The sequence below is a fragment of the Protomyctophum bolini genome, assembly GCF_963924005.1.
Source record: "Protomyctophum bolini genome assembly, chromosome: 11".
In the NCBI taxonomy this organism is placed as follows: domain Eukaryota; kingdom Metazoa; phylum Chordata; class Actinopteri; order Myctophiformes; family Myctophidae; genus Protomyctophum; species Protomyctophum bolini.
The window spans coordinates 36,808,053-36,816,006 of NC_137872.1; positions in this window are offsets into that span (position 1 = coordinate 36,808,053).

A 7,954-nucleotide genomic window follows, 5' to 3' on the forward strand; every position below is an offset into this window, starting at 1 on the left:
AAGGCGGAACTGAGAAAGACATGAGGCTGAAGTTCAGCAGATGGTCCTTGAGAGACAAGAGAAGATAATTCAGGCGGTCAAACGCTCAGTAGAGCTCAGCAGGAAAGATGCAGACAGTGAGATAGCAGATCAGTGTGCAGGTCTTCACAGCTCTGATCAGCTGTATTGAGAGAAGCCGAGCTGAGCTCACCGATGTGAATTTGTAGAGAAGCGGAAAACAGAGAAACAGGCCGAAGGCTTCATTTAAAGAGCTGCAACAGGGAAATCGCAGCGTTAAAGAAGAGAATCTCTGAGCTGAGGCAGCTCTCGCACACTGAAGACCACCTCCTCCGGTACTTCCCATGCATCAACACCGCTCCACCCACCAAGGACTGCATGGCCGAACGTCCATGTCCATCCGTTTCCACACGTGGGGACTCTGAGAACAGCTGTGGCTCAGCTGGAGAAGACACTCAACTCAAAGAGTTGGAGAAGCTGTGTTATGTTGAGCTGAGGAGGACGCAGCGATACGCAGTGGATGTAACTCTGGACGCTGACACATGCACATTGTGAACTCATCTCGTCTGACGATAGAAAACAAGTGCATGATGGAGGCATGAGGAAGAGAAACAAACAACAAAGAGAGATTCACTTATTCTGTCAATGAATGTCTTAGGAAAACAAAGCTTCTCCCCAGGAAGGTTTCACTATGAGGTTTCAGGTTAAAGGTTAAAACTGACTGGGATTTAGGAGTGGCCCGAAAGTCTATCAACAGGAAGGGATCGACCCAATCATACTTAGACCCAGCAACGGTTACCGGTCTGTGTGGTTGAGGAATGGACAGGATCAGTACTGGGCTGCGGCTGACCCGCCCGTCCTCCTCCTCCCTGTAAAACATGAGGTGCAGAAGGTGGGAGTGTATGAATGTAACAACCTCAAATCTCCAATATTGTACAATTTAAACAAATTCACTTTTATAGTCCATGTGCATTAAAGTGTGAGCCAGTTGTCTCAGTAAAGAACGCGATGCAACACTTTCAAAAAGACGTCAAACAAATTACCCATAAATCGTTTTATTGAGTAAGAAAATGTAAAGTGAATAATTTATTTTACACCTAAATGTTTTGTTCCCCCCCAACAATCATGCTGCCAAAAAATCGCACAAACGTATTAAAAAAAACGTATGAAAGTTAACATCTACATTTATTTTGTCGTATACATACTGTATATAGATTTATATATATATAGCCTATTGAACATTTGTACACATTTTGATAAGAGAACAGTAAACATCCATGTTCACGTCACTACATGTAGCATGTGGACAGAGTTGACATAAAATGTACGCTGCACTACAAGCAGAGACTCTTAAAAAGCCAAGGGACCCAAACCTCAACTCTGATACTTTGAAATCAGTGGTAAAAAAGATATATAATTGTTCAAAAAGATGTACAAGCTCGCAGTGTGGCACGATGTGATGCATTGTGAGCTTGTATATCTGTTATTTTTGAATAGCCAACGTATGAATGATAAAATGGTTAAAGGTAGAGTAAGTGATTTCACTCAAAAAACCTTAGGTTTCGTTTTTGGCTGTGGGACCTAAGCCTTCGTCCAATCAGGATAGAGAGTCAAAAACGAAACCTAAGGTTTTTTGACCCCCAGGGGTTAACTGGGGACAGGGAGGAACTCCTTATATGGTCAGCACACTCTATAGTAGAGAGGATTATCACAACAAAACAAAAAAATAAGTGGATATTTGAATTAAGTGAAATCACTTACTCTACCTTTAAAATGATTGTGATGCTAACACCTTTTTTTAAAAATACGATTAGTTAACATTTCCTCAAGCCGCTGTGGTGAGCACACAAACAAAACAAAAAAAAAGGCCCTGATCTGTACTAGGCCTAAAACAACTGTGACCATGGAGATGTTTCTGGGTTTTTTTTTGTGTGTTTCTGTGCCTCAGGACAGGACCTGGATTCCTTTTAAAGACACAGACGTTAACCTTGTAAGAGTCTGTATGTTAGAACCAAGCAGGTTTGGGTCCCGAACCAACAGCTATAATAAGAACCTCTGCCTCAAACCCCACAGAAAACAAAGCGTTATAAAACACACGGTCATCTTTCCCAGTGATGACATCCACACAACACATCACACAGTAAAAAAAAAAGAAAAAGGAAAAAAATTATAGCACTGGCATATGTTTTCTATTATGCCGCCATATACCGCAGCACACATGAGTTGCTTTGGACAGGTGAGGTGAACATTAGATATACAGTAGTTACAATAACCAGAAATCAGTCAGTAGGTATTTTACTGAGCATGCATGCTCTATTATTGATACTGGCTGACAAGTGAGATGTGGAAAAGCACTCTCAATGAAATAAAAAATCGAAATAAACCGGTCATCTTTTGAATGAATGGCACGTTAGCATTATGTTCTGGTTGGGAATCGGTTATTGCTACTTTTAAAAACTAAGCTATAGTTTCTGGCTACGTCTAGACTAAGGTGCAAAATGCTTACTTAAAGTTGCAATCCATGACTTTGCAGATGTACTAGTTATATTGTATTTAGCATACTCCATATACAGACTGGTTAATTGTAACATTCTATTGATTAAAAGTCCCACAACAAATTCCAGCTCGGAGCTTTAGAATGAAGATGATCTGAGGACACAGTGTCCCATTCACACGGACTCCAGACTTGCCTTTGAAGAGTGCACGCAACACTACCCGTCATATGTATGTTACAGTAGTAAGTCGGAAAACCTTAAGGTGCAGGAAAGGTGCGCTCGTTTTTCCATCCGTCTCGCGCCGGTAAAACGAGCACACCGTTCTCGATATTACGGGTTTATCCGACTGTAACATATACATTCTGTATACTGTAACACATATGATGCCAATATTGAGAGCAGGGCTTATAGGACAAATATCAAATATCTGGCTATTTTCGCTACTTGTTCAAATGCTTTGAAAAAAGTAAAAGTAGACACACTTTAAAAACAAGGATAATACAACACTTAAGCCATATCACCACCACATCCAAAATCCCAGACAATATTTAGTCTCATATCACGATATAGATATAATCAATCAACGAATCAACAAAAACAATGTATTTTTCAGGGCAAAAACAATAGCATAATGTGAATTCCTGAATCGAGCGTTTATGTCCCTTTAATCAACACACGTGAAATTATTTTTTCCCCCTTCATGATAGTTAAAAATCTGTCATAATAGTTGTGTCCAAAATACCATAAAGTACCATAAGAAAACAACATTTTCTCCACCGTGATCACAGTCAATGTGTCAAAATCATCCCATTCTTCATAAAAAGATTATCAAATATATATGTGTGTGTGTATATATATATATATATATATATATATAGCACCATAATACAAAGACATTACTAGCAGACCGACTCACGTACAAAAGAAGAACAAAGACGAACAACCACGGACAGACAAGTGTAAATGCACGTACAAACTGACACGCACGCACGCACGCACGCACACACACACACACACACACACACACACACACACACGCACACACACACGCACACGCACGCAAATATGTCATAAATTGTGAGCCATATAGCATTTCAGTTGTGCGTTTCCTCATAACAGTCATACAGTGACCTAGTACGATGGTGTGTGGAAAAGGGAATATGAAGGAAGATTTAAGCCTGCAGTAGAAACCAATATTGAATCATGATTGTTTTTTTTTTGCAAACCTCTAGACTTCTCCTTTAGAAATAAAAAAATATGTTATTTAGGTATGAGTTGTCTGCCCGACAGCAACGAGACCATTAACATATATAATTCTACTGTGTCTATAGGTATAGAATCATGTATGTATTGTATAAATACATAACAGTCTGTAGGTGTCATATATGCATAATTATACTGTCTGTAAATGACATGTTATTGTTTGGAAACGTGAACACCGAACACGGGCCCCAAGTCATGTGTTCCAAAACGTATTGCCATTGTTCTTTAACAGTCTAGACCTTAAGCAACGTACAGTATGAAGACAACTAACCCCATCGTTATCTGCCTATTCAGAATGCATTGTAGCCATCGTGTTGTCTATGTCGTTGCTGGTGGGCAGAAACCTCTTACAGTGTCCCCATATTCTAACGTTTTGTGTTTGAGCATGTCAATCTACTTCTGAAAATTAACAATTTTGGACATAACCGACAGACAGACAGACGATACACTGCATTATACGTGACTTGTGCATGTCTAGCACACAAAACGAGTGAATATTGTCCCCCGCAGTCCCGACACAAGCACCCGTTTGAGTCATTTGTGGCGCAACATTTCTGACGGTATACCAGAAACTTAATAAGACAAAGAGGTTGAGCATCAGCAATGTTTTTTTCTTCGCCAAATCTAGTATACAGTACAATCCAAAGAAATCCCCAAAAGGTATACAGCACTTTATTATTGGCACACACCAATAAAAGGAACACTACGCGTTGGTGTGTGTGTGTGCCAATACAAAGAAAGTGGAAGGCCCAGACGGTTGGCTCAACCTATAGGCTGCCAAGCCAGCCTGACGGCGTGCCGTGGGTTCGACTCCCGATCCCGACGGCCCATCTCTCTCACCATTTCCCGTCTGTCTACTTTCAATGTATCAATAAAATCTGAAAAAAAAAAAAAGAAAAAAAAACTGAAAAAATCTGGAAATCTTTGTCCTCCATTTATTTGAAATTTTGGATGTGCTACCTTTTATCGGGATGTTTTCAATTCCTACTTTTGATGACCAGAAACTTGTCAGAACCTAGAATTGGCCACAGACCACTGTAACACATTGTGTCTGGGACTGTTAAAGACAAAGTGACCAAAGATGTAGAGACCACATCACTACTCTGCAGAGGGGGGGGCTTAATCCTGAAAATAAAAAACCTTGCCAAGAAAACAGCTAAATCTGCCAGTGTCCTACTCACTTTTACCCACTAGAGGTCCTCAGAGTGTGGCACCGTAAAGGTTGTCTGTGAACTAGTGTGAAAATACTAAAACAAACTATTGTACTATTTGAGTCACACTTACACACGCATACTTGCACACACATGCACACACACACACACACACACACACACACACACACACACACACACACACACACACACAATGGCATTGCGTGGTTTAAAATACTGTATTTATTTTATACTGCTATTATGTCATTGTCTACTATGCATTTTCTTTACTATTTACTTTAACTGTACACTGTTGTGAAACTTAAATAGGCCAGGGGGTCATATAAGGGCAAGATGGAGTGACTTAACATAAATAAAATGTGCCATATTGAAAATGGAATCAAAGCACAGTAGGTTTGATTCGTGTGTGGTGTAGAATAATACAGTAGCAGAGAGTAGTTACTGCATAAAGCCAACACTATTGGTAAATGATAAATGGTGCATTTCTTTTATCCGAGGCGCTTTACATAGATTGTGCATTACTGTACATTCACCCATTCACACACACATTCATACTATACATAGCGGAGGAAAGGCACCGTGCAAGGCACCAACCTGCAGACACTTGGACACCAACTCTGGGGGAGGCTATAGCAGGAGCCCGGCCCACTCTCTATACCCCTGAGCCCCACTCTATTGTTCACACAGAGACACATACACACCCATCTGAAATGAACCTTTCACCGCCAATGTTGCAGAGAGTCAAGAGATTTGCTGAATCACACAAAGCCCTCTCAGGCTAATACACATCAAGCCCCCAGTAAGGCTATATTATCCAACGTTGAAGCTGCCACTATATACCTACTGGCGAAATGTGGAATTGCAGCACTTTCATGGAGGTGGACGGACGGACGTTCATGACGTCACTTGCGTAAGCCCCGGACCTCAAATTTGAGGTCCGGGGCTAGGCTAGGCTAAACTTCCGCTCGCTCGAGCCATTGAGTTATAATTGTACTTCCGGCAGTCTTCCGGGTGCTTCAAAACGCCAGTGAGCAACTTCTATTGAAATGAATAACGCTCCGGTTCGGTCTCTAACCTTTTATCACTCCATGGCAAATACATTAGAAAAAAAACAAGCGATCGGACGAACACATTAACACTGCCCCACGACGACATCATCAGCATGCCAACAGCCAATCACAGAGTTTGTCTATAGAACACGAAACCTCCACATCATCACAGCCAATGAACCACTACTATTATGTTTGCTTCCAACATTCCACAGCTGAATCAAATGGATCAATTACAACCATGGATTAATACTTAATCAACCACATTTAACCCGATTCCCTCCCGTCAGTGCCAACAGAATGAACCATATAAGCAGGGAACATTTTGTGTGTTTGTGTGTCGGCATAACTCTCAAACGTAATGTGCACATTTCCTCAAAGTGGAACATGTTCGGACGGTACTTAATACTTATTGTACGATGTTAACTTTACACATCATCCTCACTGCTACGATTACTAGTTCTATACACAGCTGCAGGGTGCAATACTTAGTATATATATGACTGATGATGGTAATTACAATACTCAAGTCATTTATCTACAATCAGTCTTTTAGATACATTAGGCTATACTGTAGTGCGAAACGGTTCATTTTGACAATATAGTAAACATTTAGTTTAATTCTCCTCTAGTGTGTTTTATTTTTTAAATAACATGATGTATTTTTAACGGCACTTTTTTATTAACCGTGTAAAAACCATGTAATAAAGTGACCATTTTATTTTAGGGATTACTTTGTAATCAGCATTTTGTTGAACTTAATTACAACATGCCTACAATAGCTAGGTAGGTAGGTACGTGCTTTAAATTCCAATAATCTCTTAGTTTTTTTAATCAATCTTTCATAGATAAAGCTTAATTTTGTATTAGTGGGAAAAACATGACCCTTGACCCTTTTAAGCCACACACTTCAGTGTACGAAGAATAGCGAAAATAGCCTTCTTATAACTTTCATAACGTCTCAGTTATTGGAGAAATGCTAATCTTAAACCGCTCCACACACATTCTGAATAGTCAATAATCATTATATCGTTTTTTCTCCTCAGAAGTTCTCGTTCTTGAAACTAATAGAACTTTCGAATTAGATACATTTTTCTTTTCTTTATTACAAACCAATCACCAATACAATTTCAATCAACTAAGCCTTTAGGTACCTGCGATTACTTTTTTTTCTTTTGCAATTACCACTCTATGCTTTTCAATACGCTTGGAGGCCGTGACAGCCGTGACATTCGCACTATTTTGTATATTCTACAATTATGTGCATGATGTTTAATGTTAATGTGTATTAAAGGGGAATACCACTCATTTTCAATGTCATTAATATACCTTAGAGGTGGATAAAGTTCCCCCATTCTGTGTTGCCTAGAACTGGAGGTCTGAAACGTGACCATTATGTAACATTATGAAGTACATCTTTGAGGTGTATAGGCCTACTCCATAATGTTACAGATTATTTTTCAGACGTCCAGTTATTATTATTATTTATATATTATTTTTTTATCCCACGATTTTGCAACCCATTTATTCACCCAGTGTCAATTATCTAATGTAATCCTGGGCGCTACACTTGCTCTGCAAACCTGTGGTGGGCAGCGGACTGACCTCATGCTTCCTTCTATGCATGAGGAGTCCAAGCTGCTTCTTTTCACCTGAAGGGGAAGGAACACGTTATTCTGACCAGTTTGATCGCCCCCGACACTATACTGACACAAGGACAACGCCACAACTAATATTACTCCCTTTAAATCATGTCATTGAACATATACTATAGGCTCTGCTTTATGATATGACTTCCTGTAGTTTTTAGGACTTGGAATCTTGATCTTAAGTGGCTCATTTTCAAGCCTAACACTATTATCTTGGAGTGGCAGCACTGTAATATTAACACTATTGTCTCGGAGTGGCAACACTGTAATATTAACACTATTATCTCGGAGTGGCAGCACTGTAATATTAACACTATTATCTTGGCGTG